A 23512-nucleotide genomic window follows, 5' to 3' on the forward strand; every position below is an offset into this window, starting at 1 on the left:
ATTATTTCTGAAAATAACGAACTTCAAAGTTCAGTACCCTGGATTTCTATGCGCACGGCAAAAACTGACCACCGATTTTTATATCGCTCTCATGTCGCATTGTTGTAAATTTGAGAAATGATTTTAACATAACTGAAAACTAGAGATTCACGCGGTTTGAATGTTGCTGAAGTTGTCAAAATCCATCCATGGACAGATGAAATATGATACAATACACATCACGGATAGTTTTTAAAAAAGAGAAAAAAATGACCCAACAATACGGGACAAAAGTACCCTAACAAAATGGCGGCTAGCAACTGTAAAATGGTTTATTAAGTTACATTCTTTCATTTTTTCAAGATTAGATAGAATCGTGCATTCATCGACTACCGACACCGCAGAATGCCATTCCAATTGCTATTCCCGAAAAAATAAGAATTTATAGCCTTATAGTAATTGACAATCATTGGGGTTGCTGTGAGACAGCAGCTGATCTGACGGACAGCGACGAGAAACTAGTTACATTGTGTTACACTGTGTGTGTACACCACACATTGTAATAGCTCTCGCCTGCCGCGGCGCTCTGTGTAAAGCGCACTTTGTGATCGTTTGGCCTCAATCGATCGATTATTGTATTCATTCATAACGAATTTATGAATAGCTCGAACACAATGCAATATTTGAATCCATGCCAAATTATGCATTTGTCGTTTAGAGAATTTAGACGAAATGATTAAAAACCATTATTTTAAATACATTCGCTGATTTCGAAAGCAGTAAAAATACCTCAAATATTTCAGGGAATTTTTTGCTCTTTAAGACGAATATTTCTACGAAATTAAACACCGAGGATAAAGATATTTAATGTCAGTTTTTATGCGTTAAAGTCGGCACCTAGCCCCACAGAGATCGGGTTTTCGTATATAAGAAATCGCGAAGTTTGAACGGTATCGCTTCTCGGCCTATTGGCTAAGATCAAAGTGTAGTATCTGTTCTTATCAGCTTAATATCTGATACGCTCCCCATCGGGGAGCTTCGATATTAAACTGATTTTTGGCACTAGGTGAAGAGTCAGGGGCTTGCTCCGCCTTCGCCACGAGTTGGCCTGGTATGGCAGTACCTCCAGGATCGGCTCACTCCCAATAGGAAAAATGAAAGAAATGGAATAAAAATCGTCCTCTTCATGCTATCATAGCATAGCAGATCGCATAAAGAATTTGTCATCAGCATCAGCATCTGTCTGCCCATACAGTCTAAACGGCAGTATCTATCCGTTTTGAAATAAGCTTAATGAAGGTTTGTTTGCACGCGTCCCCCTACGCACAACTGAATCTCAGGCTAGATACATTGAACCGTTTTGAACTTGCAAAATAAAAACAGCAGACATTGTAAACAAATACCCTCCAGCCCTACCTCGGCTGGGGTTCGAAACTGATGACATCAAAGAGATTCTGCCACGTCCCATGAGAGATTCTGTCAGGTTCCTCCCTCGGCAGGGATTGGAACCTGATGACATCAAGAGGCTCTGTCAGGTTCCTCCCTCGGCGGGGATTCGAACCTGATGACATCGTGAGACTCTGCCACGTTCCTCCCTCGGCAGGGATTTGAACCTGATGACATCGTGAGACTCTGCCACGTTCCTCCCTCGGCAGGGACTGGAACCTGATGACATCGTGAGACTCTGTCAGGTCCTCTCTCGGCAGGGATTCAAACCTGATGACATTGCCGATCCTTCTCATCAGATTTTCAAACCACTTGGAATTTCGAGAGAGATGGATTTTCAGTTATAATCACCGGGTTCTAATTGGCTCGTCTCATGTGCTCGTCAACGACTTGATATCCAGGTTCGGTAAACCCCGAGACGGTAATTAAACACCTCAGTGGTATGTTCAGAATTTAATAACTCTCACCGAACACTATTAGAGTGCGCACACCGGGCGCACACGGGAGCTGCGCACACTGGGCGCACATCGCTAATGTACCACTGAGCTCCCAGTTCCACAGTGCAGGGCCCCGTTTCAAAATTCCACAATTCTAAACCAAGTTCCACAATCCTGGACCCAGCACACTACTTTAGGACCCTGTTCCACATGTCTGGATCCAGTTCCACAGTTATAGACTTAAAGTTCCAGTTTTGGACTATGTGCCACCGTTTTGGATTCAGTTCCATAGCTCTGGACTCAGTTTCACTTCGGACCCAGTTCCACAGTTCTGGACTCAGTTCCACAGTTGTGGACTCAGTTCCACAGTTCAGGACTCAGTTCCACAGTTCTGTACTCAGTTCCACAGTTCAGGACTCAGTTCCACAGTTCAGGACTCAGTTCCACAGTTCTGGACTCAGTTCCACAGTTCTAGGCTCAGTTCCACAGTTCAGGACTCAGTTCCACAGTTCAGGACTCAGTTCCACAGTTCAGGACTCAGTTACACAGTTCTGGACTCAGTTCCACAGTTCAGGACTCAGTTCCACTGTTCAGGACTCAGTTCCACAGTTCAGGACTCAGTTCCACAGTTCAGGACTCAGTTACACAGTTCTGGACTCAGTTCCACAGTTCAGGACTCAGTTCCACTGTTCTGGACTCAGTTCCACTGTTCGGGACTCAGTTACACCGTTCTGGACTCAGTTCCACAGTTCAGGACTCAGTTCCACAGTTCTGTACTCAGTTCCACAGTTCAGGACTCAGTTCCACTGTTCTGGACCCAGTTCCACAGTTCAGGACTCAGTTCCACAGTTCAGGACTCAGTTCCACTGTTCAGGACTTAGTTCCACAGTTCTGGACTCAGTTTCGCAATGTTCCATGGCGTCATGTTATTATCCAACATTATCCATGTCAAACATTGTTGGACGTTCGTGTGAAATCCAAGTTCATGCGAAATAATACGAGAATCGTGCAACATTTTAAACACAGTGGGAAAATAAAAACGTGCCTAAAACTAATGGACTGCACTTAATAGAACGCGTCACTGTGACAGGGAGCTATACTTTAATCAAATCAGAATTACTGTTATAACACCGGCATGAAGGGGAGTGAGGGGGAGGGGAGGGGTGAGGGGGAGGGGAGGTGGAGGGGGAGCTGTCTATTGACGTTGACGTGCCTTAAACTGTGAGGGACAGATTAACTCTTGTTACGCAGATTGTTATTTCTCCCCTGACAAATATTATCATAGAAATACATATCAGATAGCAGCAGCAGCGGCGGCAGCGGCAGCGGCGGCGGCAGCGGCAGCAGCGGCAGCAGCAGTGATGTGTGAATAACGCTGCTACCAGGGATCGTTTGATAAACGTTACACAATACGTCGTCGTATAGCGACGGCGTTCAAAGTTAGAAACCACGGCAGTCAATTATTGTTATCGCTATACAGGAAGTGGTTGTGAATAGGAAGTTGGTTTATGAATTGTGACAGATTGAGTGGTGTGATGCCTCTCTCCTCCTTGCCCGGTCTCTGTCCCTGTCTCTGTCCCTGTTCCTGTCTCTCTCCCTGTCCCTGTCCCTCTCTGTCCCTGTCTCTGTCCCTGTCCCTGTTCCTGTCCCTCTCTGTCCCTGTCCCTCTCCCTGTCCCTGTCCCTCTCTGTCCCTGTCTCTGTCCCTGTCTCAACCTTTCTCTCCCTGTCCCTCCATGCCCCTGTCCCTCTCTCTCTCTCGCACTCCCTGTCCCTCATCCTCCCTCGCACACTGCAATGAATATAGCAGCGCCGGTGATAAAATTGAATAAATGCATTTGAAGCTTAAGTTTTTGATGATAGCCGGAAGCTATGTACATGTGAGAGAGGGAGAGCTCGCTCGCGAGCGCAGACGGCGAATTGAGACTGAATCAGCAGCAGCCGACACTGAAAGTGCCAAACGATGAAAGCTTTTTGCAATCATCAAATATGAATTTACATTTAGCGGGAGAACGAATCAGTCTCAAATTGACGTCTGCCCGCGCATACCTATATATGTATATATGTATGTATGATAGCCATTTCTTCTTCGATTGTTAAGTGGAAAGCCCCGCGGGAGACACAACTCAACAAAGCGCCATCATAGAATTGTCCTTGAATTGCAGTAGTGGTAAGTCAGGCATAGAAAAAGGGATCGATTGCTTTACCTTCACTTTATCGATTACATACGGTAAAAATATCGACAAAGTAAAGAAGTTTCTTAACTATTCGCCGATTCGACTTGAGGAGAGTTGTAGGCTAAATCCTTTAAATATCAGTACAGAACTGATGTTATATCGGATGTTGAGTCGATTTTCGTTCGGGGTCGAGTGACATTGAATGTCCGCTCGGTGGCGCTAGTGTGACGTCAGTCGCATACGTTTCATACACTTTAGAGACTAGCACCTAGTGTGGCAGCGCCAGTGTAAAGTCAGATTTAATTAGGAAACCCTCGCTTACTGTGGCAATTGAGGACCCGCTAGGTGGCACCATTGTTAAGTCAGACTTAAACGTTCAATTAGGAAACCCTCGCTTACTGTGGCGAATGAGGACCCGCTAGGTGGCACCATTGTCAAGTCAGATTTAAACGTTCAATTAAGAAAGTTAACCCTCGCTTACTGTGGCAATCGAATATCCACACGGTGGCGCTAGTGTGAATTCGGTCGGTGAGGAGAGCCTGTTAGCACTCCCCTTGACATGGACAGAAAAAAACTCTGCGTTTTACATATGAGCATATTTCCTACTTTAGAACAAGCTCCTCATGTGTTATACGGGATGAAACTCATGCTCATTTGGACAGAGATCGGTTTTTGCTTCATTCAGTTCGATGAACAGCGCGCGACGGAGACAGAGTCCCAGTGATCAAATTCTCCACTCGAAAAGCCGAGAGTGTATCGTCGTGTAATACGTGAACAAGGAGGCAACTGCGGCAGTCGAATGTTGTTGCAGATATCAATTACGGTTGTCTGAGTTTCTGTCACGATGAAATTAAATCAAGGACGAACGATATGAAATGCGCTGCGATATAATGGAAAAAGCTACGTTCATTTTGTTCATTTTGAAAAATTCGAATCACGAAAGATACATTCGTAGGTAGGAATGTGGGATATCGGGCACAGCTACTAACTGTGGCAATCGAAGATTCCTCGTATGGCAGGTGAGGATCCACCAGGTGTTGCTAGTAGATAGTTGGTTCAATGTCTTCTAAATTTCAATAAAAACTGAATGAACTTTTCTCTCACTTAATGTAACAACGATAATCTGTTAATCCTGCGTCCTATAGTATTTTCTATAGACACAGGATTAACAGATTATCGTTTTTATCCGATGAGCCGCCCCCAATAGCAGGCGTGTATTTGAACGAACTCTGTCGAACCGCGAATCAATGTTTACAATATCATCCGCAACATCCAGCCATAAAAACATCCGATTCAGGTATAATTAACTTCGACAGGAAACCGTAACGCGATTCAATAAACGTTTTAACTATCGGGTTGCTCCGATAATTGGGTGGCGGCTCTAGTAGCATTGAGAACCAACGACTTAATGCAATCACGCAGAGTAGCTATCTATACGTATCATGCTGTTTATTGCCATAGAGCGCTGTTCGGTTAATGGCGATATTTATTCTAAAAAGCGAACAAAAAAAGTTGACGGAATCGTTCCAGTAAAAAATAAGTGTCGACATATCATTATAACTGACGTTGGCGCGTCGATTCTCTAGTTTGTGCTGCCTTCTGGTGGGGCTAATGGAAAAAAAACCGGATATAAAGTTGAGGGATAATCTGGTGGTGGTAATTCGTGTGTCTGAAACTGACTGAGGATCACAGCAGGCTATAATAAGAAGGGCTTGCGTCAGTGTTTTGCTGACAAGTAGATTAGGTTTTCTTGCTGGCTTTTCGGTCTTCATAATGCATCGGTTCAGCTTTTTATTCACCAAGAACCTCAGTGTCTGATATACCACAGTTGGGTTCACTAGGATCGTAGAGTGACGGAAATCACTGTGGAGACAACCACTGCCAGGACTGGGTGAACTGAAGGGGTTCATCAAGAACCTTAGTGTCTGATGTACCACAGTTGGGTTCACTAGGATCGTAGAGTGACGGAGATCACTGGTGGAGACAAACACTAGGACTGGGTGAACTGAAGGGGTTCATCAAGAACCTCAGTGTCTGATGTACCACAGTTGGGTTCACTAGGACCGTAGAGTGACGGAGATCACTGTAGATACAACCACTTCCGGGACTGGGTGAACTGAAGGGGTTCATCAAAAACCTCAGTGTCTGATGTACCACAGTTGGGTTCACTAGGATTGTAGAGTGACGGAGTTCACTGTGGAGACAAACACTTCCAGGACTGGGTGAACTGAAGGGGTTCATCAAGAACCTTAGTGTCTGATGTACCACAGTTGGGTTCACTAGGATCGTAGATTGACGGAGATCAGTGTAGATACAACCACTTCCGGGACTGGGTGAACTAAAGGGGTTCATCAAGAACCTTAGCGTCTGATGTACCACAGTTGGGTTCACTAGGATCGTAGATTGACGAAGATCAGTGTAGTTACAACCACTTCCGGGACTGACTGAACTAAAGGGGTTCATCAAGAACCTCAGTGTCTGATGTACCACAGTTGGGTTCATCAAGAACCTTAGTGCCTAATGTTGGTTGGCTGGCTACATTGTATTTGTTAGTTTGACCTATAAATTGCACAATAAATCGACTCAGTAGTTGTTACGTGTATCTGGGAGTCTCGTTCTCGTTAACAAGAAATTGATAGTCTGCGCGCAACGACGTGTCACGTGTCATTAGAATTCATTGCACCGACAACCATTGCACTCGTACTTTTCGTGTTGCTGCATAAATCGCATTCGTCTGCGGCGGTTTTACAAGCGCTCGTTCGACTGGAGACACAACCTCGACCTCGCTCACAGCAGAGATTATCTCGTTCCATCTCATCCCGAGTATCATGCTCCGTCTGCGTGAATCAGTTGCGGATAATTTTGCGGATAGATCAAGTCATTCTGAGTTATTCGGTGCCCGCGTTACAGATCGGTGTCGCGGATGATTATTGAACATTCCGACCTCTCGCATCGTCCCTTTCGGCAGGGATTCGAACCTGATGGCATCGAGATTGCTACACGGCACGAACCGCTGCCGTTGTGCGCAGGTACATGCGCAGCTTTGCCGCACGAAAACTGGCGGCACCAATCAGATTGCTCGTTGTATAATCGCTGAGGTAAAACCCGGGCGAAGGGAAAACCCGGGCTAAAATAAAACGGTTTATCTGATTGGCTGATAATGACATCATCTGTAAGCTGAGCGTGTAGCTGCGCACTCGGTCTAGTGTGGCAGGGTTTCGTACCGTGGCAATCTCGATGACATCAGGTTCGAATCCCTGCCGCGGGAGGATGTCCTCTCACCAGACTCTCTGTACACTGCCAGCAGACCAGAAAATTAACTCATTTAGGTGCGAGATCCGACATTTCTGGGGGAGGGGTGGGGCCGGGGGTGGAGAGGGGTTGGTGTTCAACCGAAATCCGAATAAGGTCCGTTCTTGAGATATGAATTTGTACAAATTGATAGAATCTCTTGACAAATGTTAACAATACCACAATACCACATGTTTCTTACACTGTGACTGATTTTTATCATAAATGTCAAACACACCTGTGGGTTGCAACTGTCCAGGACCAGAGTTATAGACTTTAGATTTAACATTTGCCAACAAGCATCGGTGGTTCAGTGGTAGAATTCTCGCCTGCCACGCGGGGGGCCCGGGTTCGATTCCCGGCCGATGCAGCAATTTTTTTTCGAAATTTATTTTTTTATTCGTTTAAAGCATTTTGAATCAGGAATCGGGTCTTTTCTGTGAGATTATACATTTGTAACTGGTCTGCACCATCGGAAATGAGGCTTAGCTTGATAAAATGTGTTTTGAAAACTGTGCAAGGTTAAGTATATATCCCCGTATATATCACCAATGTCATAGACACCTGCACGTTTATTAAGCTTTCAGAAACCCATTTCTAGTCTTGAACTATTCTGTCAACAAGCATCGGTGGTTCAGTGGTAGAATTCTCGCCTGCCACGCGGGGGGCCCGGGTTCGATTCCCGGCCGATGCAATTTTTTTCTTCAATACATTGCCACTGTATCCGGTGTTTGGAGATAGTTTTAAGATAACTCGACGATAATGCCGAACAATGAAGTCCGACAATATTTCCTTGAACTAGTGGTACATTTTTTCGACCATATTCGAATAGTCATCGTCTCAATTCAGTAAACATTTTCGGTAAAACTTTTAATTTCGTGGTTATTGTAGAATTCTCTTGATATTCAGGTTGCAATTTCTAATAATATCTAGACCGACACGATTCTCAAGCAGTGATTATCATCAGCATCACGTTAGGTCGCAGACGACATCTAGTGTTTACGATCTGTCCACCATTTTGAGGTCACTATATCCGTTCTCTTCTGACCGGTGAGATTTTGACCTTCGCAGCGCGATATATTGACCACTCGGAAACGTCAAAACGCAAGTTATTTCGGCGATCAATCACGAGCACTGTGGTGTATCGTGAGCTCGGACGGGTCGTGTGTGTAGTCTGTTAATAAATCTCTCAATAGAAACAAATGAAGCTTGATAGTCGGTAAAGGGCCATTACCGACACACGGAGATTGCATTTCCTTGTCGTCGTTAATGTTTCTTCCCCCCTCTCTCTCTCTCTCCATCGGCCATCAGAATTGATCTTCCCGTTACCACTTACTTGGTCGTGCTCTTCGAAACTTCCAGTAATAAAGATAACGGTCCGTTTTTTGCTTTAATTCGCTGTTGCGTTGATTGCGCGGTATTTACGCAATCTTCCGTCGTCTGAAGATTGATCGTCGTTCCTCGCTAGACGGAGATCATGAGAGCGAGTTTATCGGCTTTTAGAGGCTTGTTACAAAGAACTTAGTCAAATTGGTTCCGCCTAACAGTAGGGAAGTGGTTTCGCTATCCCTGCAATACATGATTCCAATTGTGGCAATTGAGGATCCACCAGGTGTCGCTAGGGTGCGGTAGGACATCAACTACTGCGGCAATAGAGGATTCCACTTGTGGCAAGTGAGGATCCACCAGGTGTCGCTAGTGTGCAGTAGGACATAAACTACTGCGGCAATAGAGGATCCACTTGTGGCAAGTGAGGATCCACCAGGTGTCGTTGATGTGCTGTAGGACATCAGTTACTGCGGCAATAGCTGATTACAAAAGTTCGAGATCAGAATACTTGGAACTGAAAGTTATTGATATTTTTGCTACGCCGTGTTTCCCGTTTTATCGATCGGTGTTTTGCTACGCGCTGTATTCGGTAATTCGGTAATGCTAATTTCCGCACGGAAACATCTGCGTCCTCCAATCATTGAATAAAGAAAATTTGTTTTTCACTGCACAATCACCGGAACCGGAACACGTTGTAATTCCCACGTGATCGATAACGTACACGTTTTACGAACTCCATTTACAATAAGATTTATTAATTTTAACCAGACAATGTCCTCGTTCGGAACAGCAGGTTTTCTGTAGGGATGGCTCCAAACTGTAGATTATCTGAAGGGTCTATGAAGGGGTGGTTCCAAGTTGTAGATTGTCTGAATGGATGGTTCCATTTCGTAGATTATCTGAAGGGATGGCTCCAAGTCGTAGATTATCTGAAGGGATGGCTCCAAGTCTTAGATTATCTGAAGGGGTGGCTCCAAGTCGTAGATTATCTGAAGGAGTGGCTCCAAGTCGAAGATTATCTGAAGGGTTGGCTCCAGGCTGCAGATTGCTGAACTTTCAATACCGCTGGTTCACGCGAGTCAGAAAGCTTTCGCAAAAAAAATGAGACACACCATCTCCCTCTCTCCCCTCCTCCCTGTCTCTAGTCAAATGTCTTATCTCGCACGCAACTGTCAATCTTCGATTTTCGACACACAGCGACTTGTGCAAATCCGAGATAACAACGTTATTCGCTTTTTCCATAGACGCAGAAAATTCCCAGAAAAGAATCAACGGCGAGCAGAGAGAGAGGGAGGGGGAGGGAGGGAGGGAGGGAGGGAGGGAAAGAACGGAGTATCGTTTGCTAGCGATACTCGACGGGTCATATTCATATCGAGTACGATCAATCACTGTTTAAGCCGACCCCCCCCCCCCCCGCGAAGCACCCGCACAATATCGTCTTGTTTTTTACATCGATATTTCAGGAATAACAGTAATGTCTGCAGGGGGAACAACAACATGACACAGCAGACCGAAAATACATCTTATATTATTATTGCATCAGTGGAGGCGATGCTGTCGTCTGCTCGCTGTCCAGACTGGTCGTAATCTAGTTCTGCTGCTGATTGTTGGCAACTCCGTAAAACCAAGAATTCACGCTACAGTAGTGGTTTTACAAACGTGATTTAGATTTTTCACACTTGCGCCACCTAGCCGATCCTAAAAAGTCCATCTATCAGATCCTCGATTGCCACAGTAATACTCTGTATGTGTAGAATACCAATTTCTGACGGTAATGCCACCTAGCGGATGCACGATTGCCACAGTAGCACTCTGTATGTGTAGAAGACATACTTCTGACACCAGCGCCACTTAGCGGATGCACGATTGCCACAGTAGCACATTGTATGTGTAGAAGACATACTTCTGACGCTAGCGCCACCTAACGGACCTCCGATTGCCACAGTAGCACTCTGTATGTGTAGAATAATGACTTCTGACGCTAGCGCCACTTAGCGGATCCTCCATTGCCATTCCTCATACTCATTACTGCTGACCCCCAGGGTGAAGCTGGGATATAGCATGTTCGATGTAGTTATGAACCATATACTTGGTGTGGACACGAACCCGGAGGGGGGGGGGTACTGCGCCTGCAGATACTTATTAGATTTATTGCAGATAATATTAATATGTTACTTGTCAGCGTTTTCGTGCGCCAGTGTTCTATCTATCGCGGTTACCTAGTTACAACGTCTTGTTACATGTCACCGGGCAACAACTTAATCATTTGTCGCTGAAGTCAGATTTGCAATATAGATTACATTTACTGTTAGATTGGGAGATGTCTACAGTCAAACCCCGATAAACCGCCCTCCCATACACAGCCACCCCGGTATATATCCGGGGTGGCTGTGTACAATTCGAACGAAGTTGATATTTTCGATAACAAGATATTTCTCGGTGTAAATGTAATTCTGCCACGTGCAGTTCGTAATGGTGTTTACGATGTCTCCTTGTGGGACCACGTATCGCGTCATACACCGTGCACACCCCGGAGAACGATATCGCAGACGACACACCACGTGACGGGGCCGCTGGAGAACGATTATCCCGTTCACGAGAAATTTAATTACCTGTTTGAAATAACGGTTTTCAGCCGAACGAGTACACTGCCATCTCGTGACAAGAGCAGATACTAATATGCTAAGATTAAAGCCCTCCAAATAAATACGAATTTAAACAATTGGAACAGAAGTATTTTTTTTGTATTTTTGTACATGAATTTTATGGATCATCAAAGCTGCTTCATAGTCGATCACGTTTTCAAAAAAAAATCATCGACAAAAAATGATAGGCCGGGCTCCTCCGGCCCTGGCACAAAAAACAGTGTTTCGAACTCACTCGTGTCCAGTGTCTTCATTTTCCCTGCATTTCAGTTAGAATTGAATAGACCCCAGTTCCACAGTTCTCTAGTTCCATAGTTCCCATTTTCCCAGTCCCCCAGCTCCGAGTCCCGCAGTCCCGCAGTTCCTAGTTCCAAAGTTCCAAAATCCCAAAGTTCCACAACTAAGAAAAAAATTAAAAACATCCACCGCCGAGGGCTGAATTGCCCCGTGTGAGGCTCGAACTCACGACCTTCAGATTATGAGACTGACGCGCTAACCAACTGCGCCAACGAGGCGGCTGATCGATTGCTAGGCCTTGTCGTTGTGACCGCCATTTGATAAAGTCTGGAGACCGAAACAAAGAGATTTGGTGTCAGTCTTATCAATTTTTGAAAAGGACTCAGTTCCAAAGTATTTACATATATCTAAATGTCAGTATTTCCGCTAGTTTGCGCGCCCCCTGGTGACAATGTATGGAAGCTACCGACGAAGGGCACGAAGTGTCCATTGATGTTGACATAAAGTGGCTGTATCGACCGCTACCACAAAGTGCGGCGGCACGACCCGCACTAGTCTCTCCAGCGCGGCATCATTAGAATCGATACGTGCTTTGTGTCGTCAACAGCATTACCTTGAGGTAAACACGGTGTTTTATTAGGTCCACTGGGTTTTACACACATTAAACAAACGCAAAAATACACTTTCGGTTTATTGACAGGGAGCCGGTTAGCTCTTAAGGTTCGGAGCGTGTCGTACTGAGAGGATTTGCCGGAGGCATCCCAGGTGTGGCGATTCTGTAATATCGTACCCTGAGGCGACTTGGTATAACTCGGAGCCACCCATCTTCTTAAATCCGGAACGGATTTCCCAGATGTTGCAGTACGGGTTTAAGTGGTTCGATTCAAGATGGAACGGACCAATTTTTAAACAATTATTTTTTTCCGCTCCGGTCAGAAACGAATGAATTTAGAACGGACTAAGCGAAAAGCAACAGCAGCGGCGGCGGCGGCAGCGGCAGCAGCAGCAGTCTCTATCGAGTATATTCAGCAGAAATAAATCTCCTCTCGCTTGACGAAAGCTTCTTTTGAGAGTTATTTATAAAAGACAGGCTTTATTTGTTTAATCTCCCGTTTGATAAAATGTATTTTCTTCTTCGAACTTATGAAGTTCAATCTATTTGCACATCTCCACGCGACAGATATAAACTGTGTAAAAAACATTGTAACAACGTTGTAACAATAGGATTAAATTCAACCATAAGAATAACAGATTCTGAAATGTTTCCTCGAGCTAGTGTAGTTTATTCAACGTTTCGACTTTATCCTAATAGTCATCTTCAGGAATACTGTATTCCTTGAGCTAGTGTAGTTTATTCAACGTTTCGACTTTATCCTAATAGTCATCTTCAGGAATACTGTATTCCTTGAGCTAGTGTAGTTTATTCAACGTTTCGACTTTATCCTAATAGTCATCTTCAGGAATACTGTATTCCTCGAGCTAGTGTAGTTTATTCAACGTTTCGACTATATCCTAATAGTCATCTTCAGGAATACTGTATTCCTTGAGCTAGTGTAGTTTATTCAACGTTTCGACTTTATCCTAATAGTCATCTTCAGGAATACTGCATTCCTTGAGCTAGTGTAGTTTATTCAACGTTTCGACTTTATCCTAATAGTCATCTTCAGGAATACTGTATTCCTTGAGCTAGTGTAGTTTATTCAACGTTTCGACTATATCCTAATAGTCATCTTCAGGAATACTGTATTCCTTGAGCTAGTGTAGTTTATTCAACGTTTCGACTTTATCCTAATAGTCATCTTCAGGAATACTGCATTCCTTGAGCTAGTGTAGTTTATTCAACGTTTCGACTTTATCCTAATAGTCATCTTCAGGAATACTGTATTCCTTGAGCTAGTGTAGTTTATTCAACGTTTCGACTTTATCCTAATAGTCATCTTCAGGAATACTGTATTCCTTGAGCTAGTGTAGTTTATTCAACGTTTCGACTTTATCCTAATAGTCATCTTCAGGAATACTGTATTCCTTGAGCTAGTGTAGTTTATTCAACGTTTCGACTTTATCCTAATAGTCATCTTCAGGAATACTGTATTCCTTGAGCTAGTGTAGTTTATTCAACGTTTCGACTTTATCCTAATAGTCATCTTCAGGAATACTGTATTCCTTGAGCTAGTGTAGTTTATTCAACGTTTCGACTTTATCCTAATAGTCATCTTCAGGAATACTGTATTCCTTGAGCTAGTGTAGTTTATTCAACGTTTCGACTTTATCCTAATAGTCATCTTCAGGAATACTGTATTCCTTGAGCTAGTGTAGTTTATTCAACGTTTCGACTATATCCTAATAGTCATCTTCAGGAATACTGTATTCCTTGAGCTAGTGTAGTTTATTCAACGTTTCGACTTTATCCTAATAGTCATCTTCAGGAATACTGCATTCCTTGAGCTAGTGTAGTTTATTCAACGTTTCGACTTTATCCTAATAGTCATCTTCAGGAATACTGTATTCCTTGAGCTAGTGTAGTTTATTCAACGTTTCGACTATATCCTAATAGTCATCTTCAGGAATACTGTATTCCTTGAGCTAGTGTAGTTTATTCAACGTTTCGACTTTATCCTAATAGTCATCTTCAGGAATACTGCATTCCTTGAGCTAGTGTAGTTTATTCAACGTTTCGACTTTATCCTAATAGTCATCTTCAGGAATACTGTATTCCTTGAGCTAGTGTAGTTTATTCAACGTTTCGACTATATCCTAATAATCATCTTCAGGAATACTGTATTCCTTGAGCTAGTGTAGTTTATTCAACGTTTCGACTTTATCCTAATAGTCATCTTCAGGAATACTGCATTCCTTGAGCTAGTGTAGTTTATTCAACGTTTCGACTTTATCCTAATAGTCATCTTCAGGAATACTGTATTCCTTGAGCTAGTGTAGTTTATTCAACGTTTCGACTATATCCTAATAATCATCTTCAGGAATACTGTATTCCTTGAGCTAGTGTAGTTTATTCAACGTTTCGACTTTATCCTAATAATCATCTTCAGGAATACTGTATTCCTTGAGCTAGTGTAGTTTATTCAACGTTTCGACTATATCCTAATAGTCATCTTCAGGAATACTGTATTCCTTGAGCAAGTGTAGTTTATTCAACGTTTCGACTATATCCTAATAGTCATCTTCAGGAATACTGTATTCCTTGAGCTAGTGTAGTTTATTCAACGTTTCGACTATATCCTAATAGTCATCTTCAGGAATACTGTATTCCTTGAGCTAGGTGTAGTTTATTCAACGTTTCGACTATATCCTAATAGTCAGCTTCAGGAATACTGTATTCCTTGAGCTAGTGTAGTTTATTCAACGTTTCGACTATATCCTAATAGTCAGCTTCAGGAATACTGTATTCCTTGAGCAAGTGTAGTTTATACAACGTTTCGACTATATCCTATAAATAGTCATCTTCAGGAATACTGTATTCCTTGAGCTAGTGTAGTTTATTCAACGTTTCGACTTTATCCTAATAGTCATCTTCAGGAATACTGTATTCCTTGAGCTAGTGTAGTTTATTCAACGTTTCGACTATATCCTAATAGTCATCTTCAGGAATATGTGTATTAAACTAAACATGTGATTGCCTCCGATAAACTGTAATCGGAAAAAGTAATTGGGACAATTATCATTTGAAATCCATTTATCTAAATCAAGAACAAGTTATTTCTGCTTTTTTCAAATCTCATTTCGCATGATGTTTATCGGAAAAATGTCAACCACGGCCATTGTTGAAGAAATATTATCAACCGCAGCCATTGTTGAGAGACGTTGTTTCAAGCGTTTTCTCAAATGAAAACTGGCATATCATTGATGTAGTACACGTGAAGTCTACGTGTTTATGTCTTACGTCTTTAAGTCTTACGTGCCATGTCACGTGTTTACTGATTGGTAAACATGCTTAAAAGTAGGCCTTATTCATGGACAGCTCCGAAACCCGTCCAATTCCTCACCTGCCAGAGCAACTCCGAAACCGTGGATGAAACGTTTTTTTTTTTTACATTTGGTGACAATCTCATTTTGGCAGTGGTTTCGACGTGGTCGACTCAATATATGACTCATAAGGATCTTCTTAGGGCTCATTATGAAATCTATTAAATTCAATATTTAATGTCTACAATATACTATCATATTTAGTGACAAAATATCGAAAAATATTCACCGCCGAGGGCTGAATTGCCCCGTGTGAGGCTCGAACTCACGACCTTCAGATTATGAGACTGACGCGCTAACCAACTGCGCCAACGAGGCGGCTGGTGACACCGGGCCTAGCAAATCGGATCGTGGTGACACAAAGCGATTTTGAGCCGTGCTTTCAATATATGAAATCTTATCTTTGCTTTTATCGGTCACATGAATTTATGACATGATAATGGTCGTAGTATGCTTTGACAGGTGCTTTTCGAAATCAGCGTGGGCGCCTGACGCCAACGTTCCCCGATAAGAATGTGCTTCAGTGCTAAGATAGCTTTAGAATGGTCCTAAATCTAAGCCATGGCCGTGAAACTTGGTCACACAGCAGGGGGCGACATGAAGCACTACGAAACATCTCTCCACCCCCCCCGCCCCCCGAGCCTGGTCGTCCGTCTGTACCCCTCCAGCTGGTCACAACACGTAAAGCGTCTCGGTGAAAACATCTCGTGGTTTGATAAGATTTATATCGTTCTACCGCTTATAAACTTCCTTCACATCACCGTTATTTTCAATGTCTCGACGCGATCACTATCGGGTTCAGTTTCCATCAGGGTAGTGTCTCCCTCCTTCCCTCTCTCTAGTTCGGTTACTGCTGCTGCTACTACTGCTGCTGCTGCTGCTGCTGCTGCTGCTGCTGCTGCTGCTGCTGCTGCTGCTGCTGCTGCTGCTGCTGCTGCTGCTGCTGCTGCTGCTGCTGCTGCTGCTGCTGCTGCTGCTGCTGCTGCTGCTGCTGCTGCTGCTGATTCTGTCGGGGGTTTAGAGTGGTTTGATTGATTAACTAATCTATAACTGGATCTCTGTCACTTTACGTCTCTGTTTGGTGTATGTCGGCTGCTGCTGCTGCTGATCGATTCAACCTAATCAATTTTAGATTCTTTATTTTTCCTCTCCATCTTCTTCTCTGCCTTCAAGTTTCTTCGCTTGTGTGCTCAATGACGTAGACGACTGACTTCTATGACGAAGAAAACACCTCTGAAGATTTAGGGCAAATGACATGTACATCCGACCTCTATGACGTAGACCGCTGACCACTATGACGTATACCGCTGACCACTATGACGTATACAGGATGACCACTATGACGTATGCAGCTGACCTCTATGACGTACAGCTAACCACTATGACGTAGTAACTGACCACTATGACGTATACAAATAACCTCTATGACGTAGTAACTGACCACTATGACGTATATAGCTGACCTCTATGACGTATGCAACTGACCGCTATGGCGCGGGTAGATGACCACTATGACGTGTACAGCAGACCCAGCAGACCCAATGACGTAGACAACTGGACGTCATGACGTAGACAATCTAACGAAACTTTTGCCATAACCGCATGAACAACTTAAATCCTTGTCAAGCCCTGATAACATAACATTCACTAAAACCCGACTGCGCATCTGCCAAACCAAGCTTAAGTCGATAGAATACTGGCAGCGGCCGCTGACGGCGAACAGACGACTAATAAACCTTCGCTGCTGAATCAGTTTTTATGCGCACTTCAACTATCGGCTCACTATCGATAATCTATAACACTAACTAGCCTGCTGAAACGGCGGCTATGAAGAGTCAATTCAATTTGTGAAGGACTCTCTACTGCTCGTCTGTGATATATCTGATATATCTGATAAACAAGCACGTGTTGTATTCGATTTTGAGATCTGAAATATTTTCATCCGTAACGGAAAAAAGTACAAAAATGCGACAATGTAAAATGTATGGAATATTTTTCAGTATGAATCTCAGCCACCAAATATTCATACATGATAAAATAGTACTCGTATTGTGTGCGTGTCTGTGCGTGTGTGCGCGTGTGGGCATGCGTGTGCTTGCGTATGTATACGTGTGAAAATAATTACGCATTAAAAAAAAATCGATTATGCGATCAACCCGTAACATATAGCGACGCATGATTGAGATGAGAGGTCGTTTGTCTGAAGAATCTGGTCGGGTCTCCCCCTCTCCTCCCTCCCCATCTCTCTCTAGTCTCCCGGAGGATCAGCGACTAATCTTCATCCATCAAATAATCAAATAATCGACACGAATGGTTGAAATTAATGACTATAAAGAGTCGATAGGGGACGCCACCTTCCACCCCCTTGCGTTCCCGTTCAGTTCTACTCTATCATATTCAAAAGTCTATTATTCACTTTTCTCTGGGGTCGATTTTTTGGGAGATGTTTTTCTTAATTAATTTTTTGAGAAAAAGAAAACAAACCTCGCCGAATTTCTCTGATTGAGCGACCAGTGAATTTGTGCTGTCTGAATAAACCTTCGTTTTCATAGCCGGTGTTTGTGGCGCCATCTGGTGAGTGCCGGTACCCCGGCGAATCAATCGATAAAATAAGTGAGAAGATCACATCGAGATGAAATATATCCGACAGGTTCTCGCTATAGATCGATCCGTGACCCCGTGACCTTGAGTTTAGTTTCTTATGACAGACGAATAATGAATCATGCGCGCGCACTTTGCCCCTTCCGTTAAACGATGAGTGTAAGATAGATTCCTCGCCCATTAACCAAACGACCTCCGTTGAGCGCCTAATGATGTCTATATCATCGGTGTGTTGGTGTAAAGGTGGCGGACGCTTTGTCGGTGTGTTGGTGTAAAAGTGACGGACGCTTTTTCGTGTGGAATGATTAGGGCACTGTGTGATGATACTGTGAGCCGTTAACGCGCGGTTTGAATCGATTTCACGATATGCTCGCTTGCCAGTGAAAACTCGTGTTAATCGGATGTCATACAGTCGTTTCTTTACTATTCACAACTCCGGTTCCACAGTTCAATTCAACTTGTTCCACTTTGGCACCAGTTCCACAGTTCTGGACCCAGTTCCACAGCTTTAGACTCAGTTCCACAGCTATGGACTCAATTCTGCAGTTCTGGACCCAGTTCCACAGTTCTGGATCCAGTTCCACAGTTCTAGACTCAGTTCCACGGTTCTGGACTCAGTTCCACAGTTCTTGACTCAGTTCCACAGTTCCGGACCCAGTTCCACAGTTCTACACTCAGTTCCACAGTTCAGGACCCAGTTCCACAGTTCCGGACCCAGTTCCACAGTTCTTGACTCAGTTCCACAGTTCGAGACTCAGTTCCACAGTTCTTGACTCAGTAACGAAGTTGTGTGGACTCAGTTCCGCAGTGGACTGGGTGTTGAGTCTCTTGTCGTCTGTCGGTTCGATAGTTCTAATATCACCGGCTAATTCACTTTTTCATCGATCTTCAGAATATTCAAATATACAACGCACGTGATTAACGACTATAACGTCTTCCACTGTTGAAAAAAGATAAACGGACCGAAAGAGGGAAAATCGTGCGAAGGTTTAATTAGGCAGTTAATTAGCCGGAGTAATTAATTATACGCGGAACCAGTGGGGTGATAAGCTAGCTGCGGCAGGTGAGGGGAAGGGTGGATGTGCTATGTACACCTCCCCCTGGGTCCGGTTTCACATACTCATTAATTTCAGCTCAAAATTTTTCATCAAAACTAAACTCCATATTTGACGCGAGAGCTTCCGCAACACAAACCTTCAAAGTGAGTAACTTAGCCAATAACCTTCCATATATACCCTAAACTATGTCACAATTCCCTCTCAGGTAGAGACCCTGGACCCGCCCTTTACTTCCAAATATACCCTAAACTATGTCACAATTCCCTCTCAGGTAGAGACCCTGGACCCGCCCTATCCTTCCAAATATACCCTGAAATTATGTCACAATTCTTTCTCAAGTATAGATTTATGAACTACCCTTGGTAATGGTATAGCGTGTGTTGGTAGTAAATTGTTAACCATTTCGGCGGTCATTACCAGACAACATTGTGTCATCAATTCGAATTTGGACCAGTGTGTCACGTGTCTGTCAGATTATATCTGACACATTATTATTTTATTAATTTATTACGGCGTGCCGTACAATAGAATCACCCTACATGCAATATAATACAATATATACGCGTAATACATTGTGGTATCATCTTCTACTTACGCGACCTGTTTTAGATTAGGGACTGGTGGACGCACGGACGCAACTTATAGGAAGCAAACAGTTTTAGAGGTAAAATGAACTGGTTAGAGATAAAATGAACCGTGGACTCTACAACGATTTAGCGTTCATGAGCCAAGACTGGTCTTAAGTTGTTAGATTGGTTATAGAACCAAAATGAGCTTAGACTGGTCTTAAGTCGTTAGATTGGTTATAGAACTGAAATGAGTTTAGACTGGTCTTAAGTTGTTAGATTGGTTATAGAACCAAAATGAGTTTAGACTGGTCTAAAGTTGTTAGATTGGTTATAGAACCAAAATGAGCTTAGACTGGTCTTAAGTTGTTAGATTGGTTATAGAACTAACATGAGCTGAGACTGGTCTTAAGTTGTTAGATCGGTTATAGAACCAAAATGAGCTTAGACTGGTCTTAAGTTGTTAGATTGGTTATAGAACCAAAATGAGCCAAGACTGGTCTTAAGTTGTTAGATTGGTTATAGAACCAAAATGAGCTTAGACTGGTCTTAAGTTGATAGATTGGTTATAGAACTAAAATGAGCCAAGACTGGTCTTAAGTTGTTAGATTGGTTATAGAACCAAAATGAGCTTAGACTGGTCTTAAGTTGTTAGATTGGTTATAGAACTAACATGAGCTGAGACTGGTCTTAAGTTGTTAGATCGGTTATAGAACCAAAATGAGCTTAGACTGGTCTTAAGTTGTTAGATTGGTTATAGAACTAAAATGAGCTGAGACTGGTCTTAAGTTGTTAGATTGGTTATAGAACTAAAATGAGCCAAGACTGGTCTTAAGTTGTTAGATTGGTTATAGAATCAAAATGAGTTTAGACTGGTCTTAAGTTGTTAGATTGGTTATAGAACTAAAATGAGTTTAGACTGGTCTTAAGTTGTTAGATTGGTTATAGAACTAAAATGAGCTGAGACTGGTCTTAAGTTGTTAGATTGGTTATTGAACTAAAATGAGCCAAGACTGGTCTTAAGTTGTTAGATTGGTTATAGAATCAAAATGAGTTTAGACTGGTCTTAAGTTGTTAGATTGGTTATAGAACTAAAATGAGTTTAGACTGGTCTTAAGTTGTTAGATTGGTTATAGAACTAAAATGAGCTGAGACTGGTCTTAAGTTGTTAGATTGGTTATAGAATCAAAATGAGTTTAGACTGGTCTTAAGTTGTTAGATTGGTTATAGAACTAAAATGAGCTTAGACTGGTCTTCAGTTGTTAGATTGGTTATAGAACTAAAATGAGCTTAGACTGGTCTTAAGTTGTTAGATTGGTTATAGAATCAAAATGGGTTTAGACTGGTCTTAAGTTGTTAGATTGGCTATAGAACCGAGCTTAAGCTAATACTGGTCTAACATTAATGGATTGGCCAAGGAACCAAAACTATTAGATCCTAGATATTCCTTGTTCTAAACCACGGCTGTAGAAGGGGCCCTCGAGGGTTTGGTTTAAGTTAAAGCGGCGTCTAAGTTGCGTATTTTCTATACGTTCAAAACAGGTCCCTAATCCAGGCTTAAAAAACCGATAAATCGTTTATCGTTATCTAGTAATTAGCCTTCTCGACTATACACGTGCCTTTTCGTAATATCAGTTTTTTTTCTGCATGAGTCCATCGGATCCAGATGTATTACTGAAATACTGATTAATCAATATCACAACCGTACGATACTAATACTCACTCTCTCGCGCGCAGGCGTATTGTTATTATTCTGATAATCGTTTATCAATCAATCTCCAGAGTGTGAGAGAGAGGGAGAGAGAGAAAAATGTTCTTTTTTTCATTTTTCGAACATACATTCTACCCCCGGTGGATTATCACGTATAGACTTGGAAAAAAACTCACAATATTATGAAGATATTCACTAAGGGAGTAAGTATCGACTTAATTCTATGAGACAATTTCAAAAACTAAGAGAGTAGTGACGTTTGGACTCAATTCTATGAGACATTTTCAGAAACTAAGAGAGTAGTGACGTTTAGACTCAATTCTATGAGACATTTTCAGAAACTAAGAGAGTAGTGACGTTTAGACTCAATTCTATGAGACATTTTCAGAAACTAAGAGAGTAGTGACGTTTTGATTCGATTCTATGAGACATTTTCAGAAACTAAGAGAGTAGTGACGTTTAGACTCGATTCTATGAGACATTTTCAAAAACTGAGAGAGTAGTGACGTTTAGACTCGATTCTATGAGACATTTTCAGAAACTAAGAGATTAGTGACGTTTAGACTCAATTCTATGAGACATTTTCAGAAACTAAGAGAGTAGTGACGTTTAGACTCGATTCTATGAGACATTTTCAGAAACTAAGAGAGTAGTGACGTTTTGACTCAATTCTATGATACATTTTCAGAAACTAAGACAGTAGTGACGTTTAGACTCGATTCTATGAGACATTTTCGGAAACTAAGACAGTAGTGACGTTTAGACTCGATTCTATGATACATTTTCAGAAACTAAGACAGTAGTGACGTTTTGACTCAATTATATGAGACATTTTCAGAAACTAAGAGAGTAGTGACGTTTAGACTCGATTCTATGAGACATTTTCAGAAACTAAGAGAGCAGTGACGTTTAGACTCGATTCTATGAGACATTTTCAAAACTAAGAGAGTAGTGACGTTTAGACTCGATTCTATGAGACATTTTCAGAAACTAAGACAGTAGTGACGTTTAGACTCGATTCTATGAGACATTTTCAGAAACTAAGAGAGTAGTGACGTTTAGACTCGATTCTATGAGCTATTTTCTAAAACTAAGAGAGTAGTGACGTTCGACTCGAAAAAAAGTTTTTTGAGAAAAACTTTGAAATCACTCATAGAATTGAGTCTAAAAATGTCGAAACCGTTCATTATTTCGTATCACGAACATTGTTTTAATTTTACTACTGTTCTTACTGCCGATGTCGGCGGCGTTAAAACAGACTGCAAACAGTACTAATTACACTGGGAGTCTATTGCCGTTAAATCTGCATAAAACGGCTATACCAGTATTTACACGAACTTCTGTTCAAATTGTTGCGATAAAATATATCAGAATATATCAGAACGATCTAGGTCGCTGGTCGCATCTGTTCGTAATGGTTCCAATATCTGTGACAGCACCACAAAAAGAAAGTCTTAAAAGTCTGAGAAATGGTTTTGTACTGTTCGTCTGGGCACGTCACGCAAATAGACATTGACGAAACACTCGCCGAGTCCGTGTTGTAAAGATGATATAAAATACTAAAAATGAAGGGTCTCATTGAGCTGAACACGACACCATCGATGTCCGGTTCGATTTTACAAGAGATTTTGTGGCGTCAAAGATGCATACGCCATCTAGCGGAAATTTGTTCGATTACTTTTTCAAGTTGCAATAGATTTATCGATCTAAATGAAAACTAGATCAACACAATCAATCAATAAGAAATAATTAGTCGATGTTTTATTCGTCAAATTCAAGTTTTATTTTTCTCGACCAATTAAGATCTACCCTATAAATAACCTTAATCTAGCCTAGATAACCTAAATCCAGTCTAAATAACCTAAACCCAGTATTAATAGCTTTAATTCAGGCCAGGTCATCTCTTGGTCGTGTTAGTTAGATATAAGAATCGAAGAACCTAGTTTCGAATAAACAGTACCCTCAACCTTTCCTGTCCTTCTACAGCGCCCCCTTTTAGTTCAGTTAGACGAAACAAAGTCAGATTCAAAAGGGCTAAAGGAGGGTGCCCGACAT

The 23512-nt window shown here is 42.3% G+C and overlaps 6 non-coding genes across 6 annotated transcripts; 4 read left to right on the forward strand and 2 right to left on the reverse strand.

Moving 5' to 3' along the window:
• The first annotated feature begins 931 nt into the window (after positions 1 to 931).
• Positions 932 to 1124, forward strand: LOC141910426 (U2 spliceosomal RNA). The gene has a single exon (XR_012619897.1). It is a non-coding gene; the product is annotated as a U2 spliceosomal RNA (small nuclear RNA).
• A 3433-nt stretch (positions 1125 to 4557) lies between these two features.
• Positions 4558 to 4668, forward strand: LOC141910423 (U6atac minor spliceosomal RNA). Its single transcript, XR_012619894.1, has one exon. It is a non-coding gene; the product is annotated as a U6atac minor spliceosomal RNA (small nuclear RNA).
• A 2960-nt stretch (positions 4669 to 7628) lies between these two features.
• On the forward strand, positions 7629 to 7699 carry Trnag-gcc (transfer RNA glycine (anticodon GCC)). The gene has a single exon. It is a non-coding gene; the product is annotated as a tRNA-Gly (tRNA).
• A 253-nt stretch (positions 7700 to 7952) lies between these two features.
• On the forward strand, positions 7953 to 8023 carry Trnag-gcc (transfer RNA glycine (anticodon GCC)). Its single transcript has one exon. It is a non-coding gene; the product is annotated as a tRNA-Gly (tRNA).
• Positions 8024 to 11744: 3721 nt separating this feature from the next.
• On the reverse strand, positions 11745 to 11818 carry Trnam-cau (transfer RNA methionine (anticodon CAU)). Its single transcript has one exon. It is a non-coding gene; the product is annotated as a tRNA-Met (tRNA).
• A 3947-nt stretch (positions 11819 to 15765) lies between these two features.
• Positions 15766 to 15839, reverse strand: Trnam-cau (transfer RNA methionine (anticodon CAU)). The gene has a single exon. It is a non-coding gene; the product is annotated as a tRNA-Met (tRNA).
• Positions 15840 to 23512: the final 7673 nt, after the last annotated feature.

This window comes from Tubulanus polymorphus, chromosome 8, assembly GCF_964204645.1.
Source record: "Tubulanus polymorphus chromosome 8, tnTubPoly1.2, whole genome shotgun sequence".
Classification (NCBI taxonomy): domain Eukaryota; kingdom Metazoa; phylum Nemertea; class Palaeonemertea; order Tubulaniformes; family Tubulanidae; genus Tubulanus; species Tubulanus polymorphus.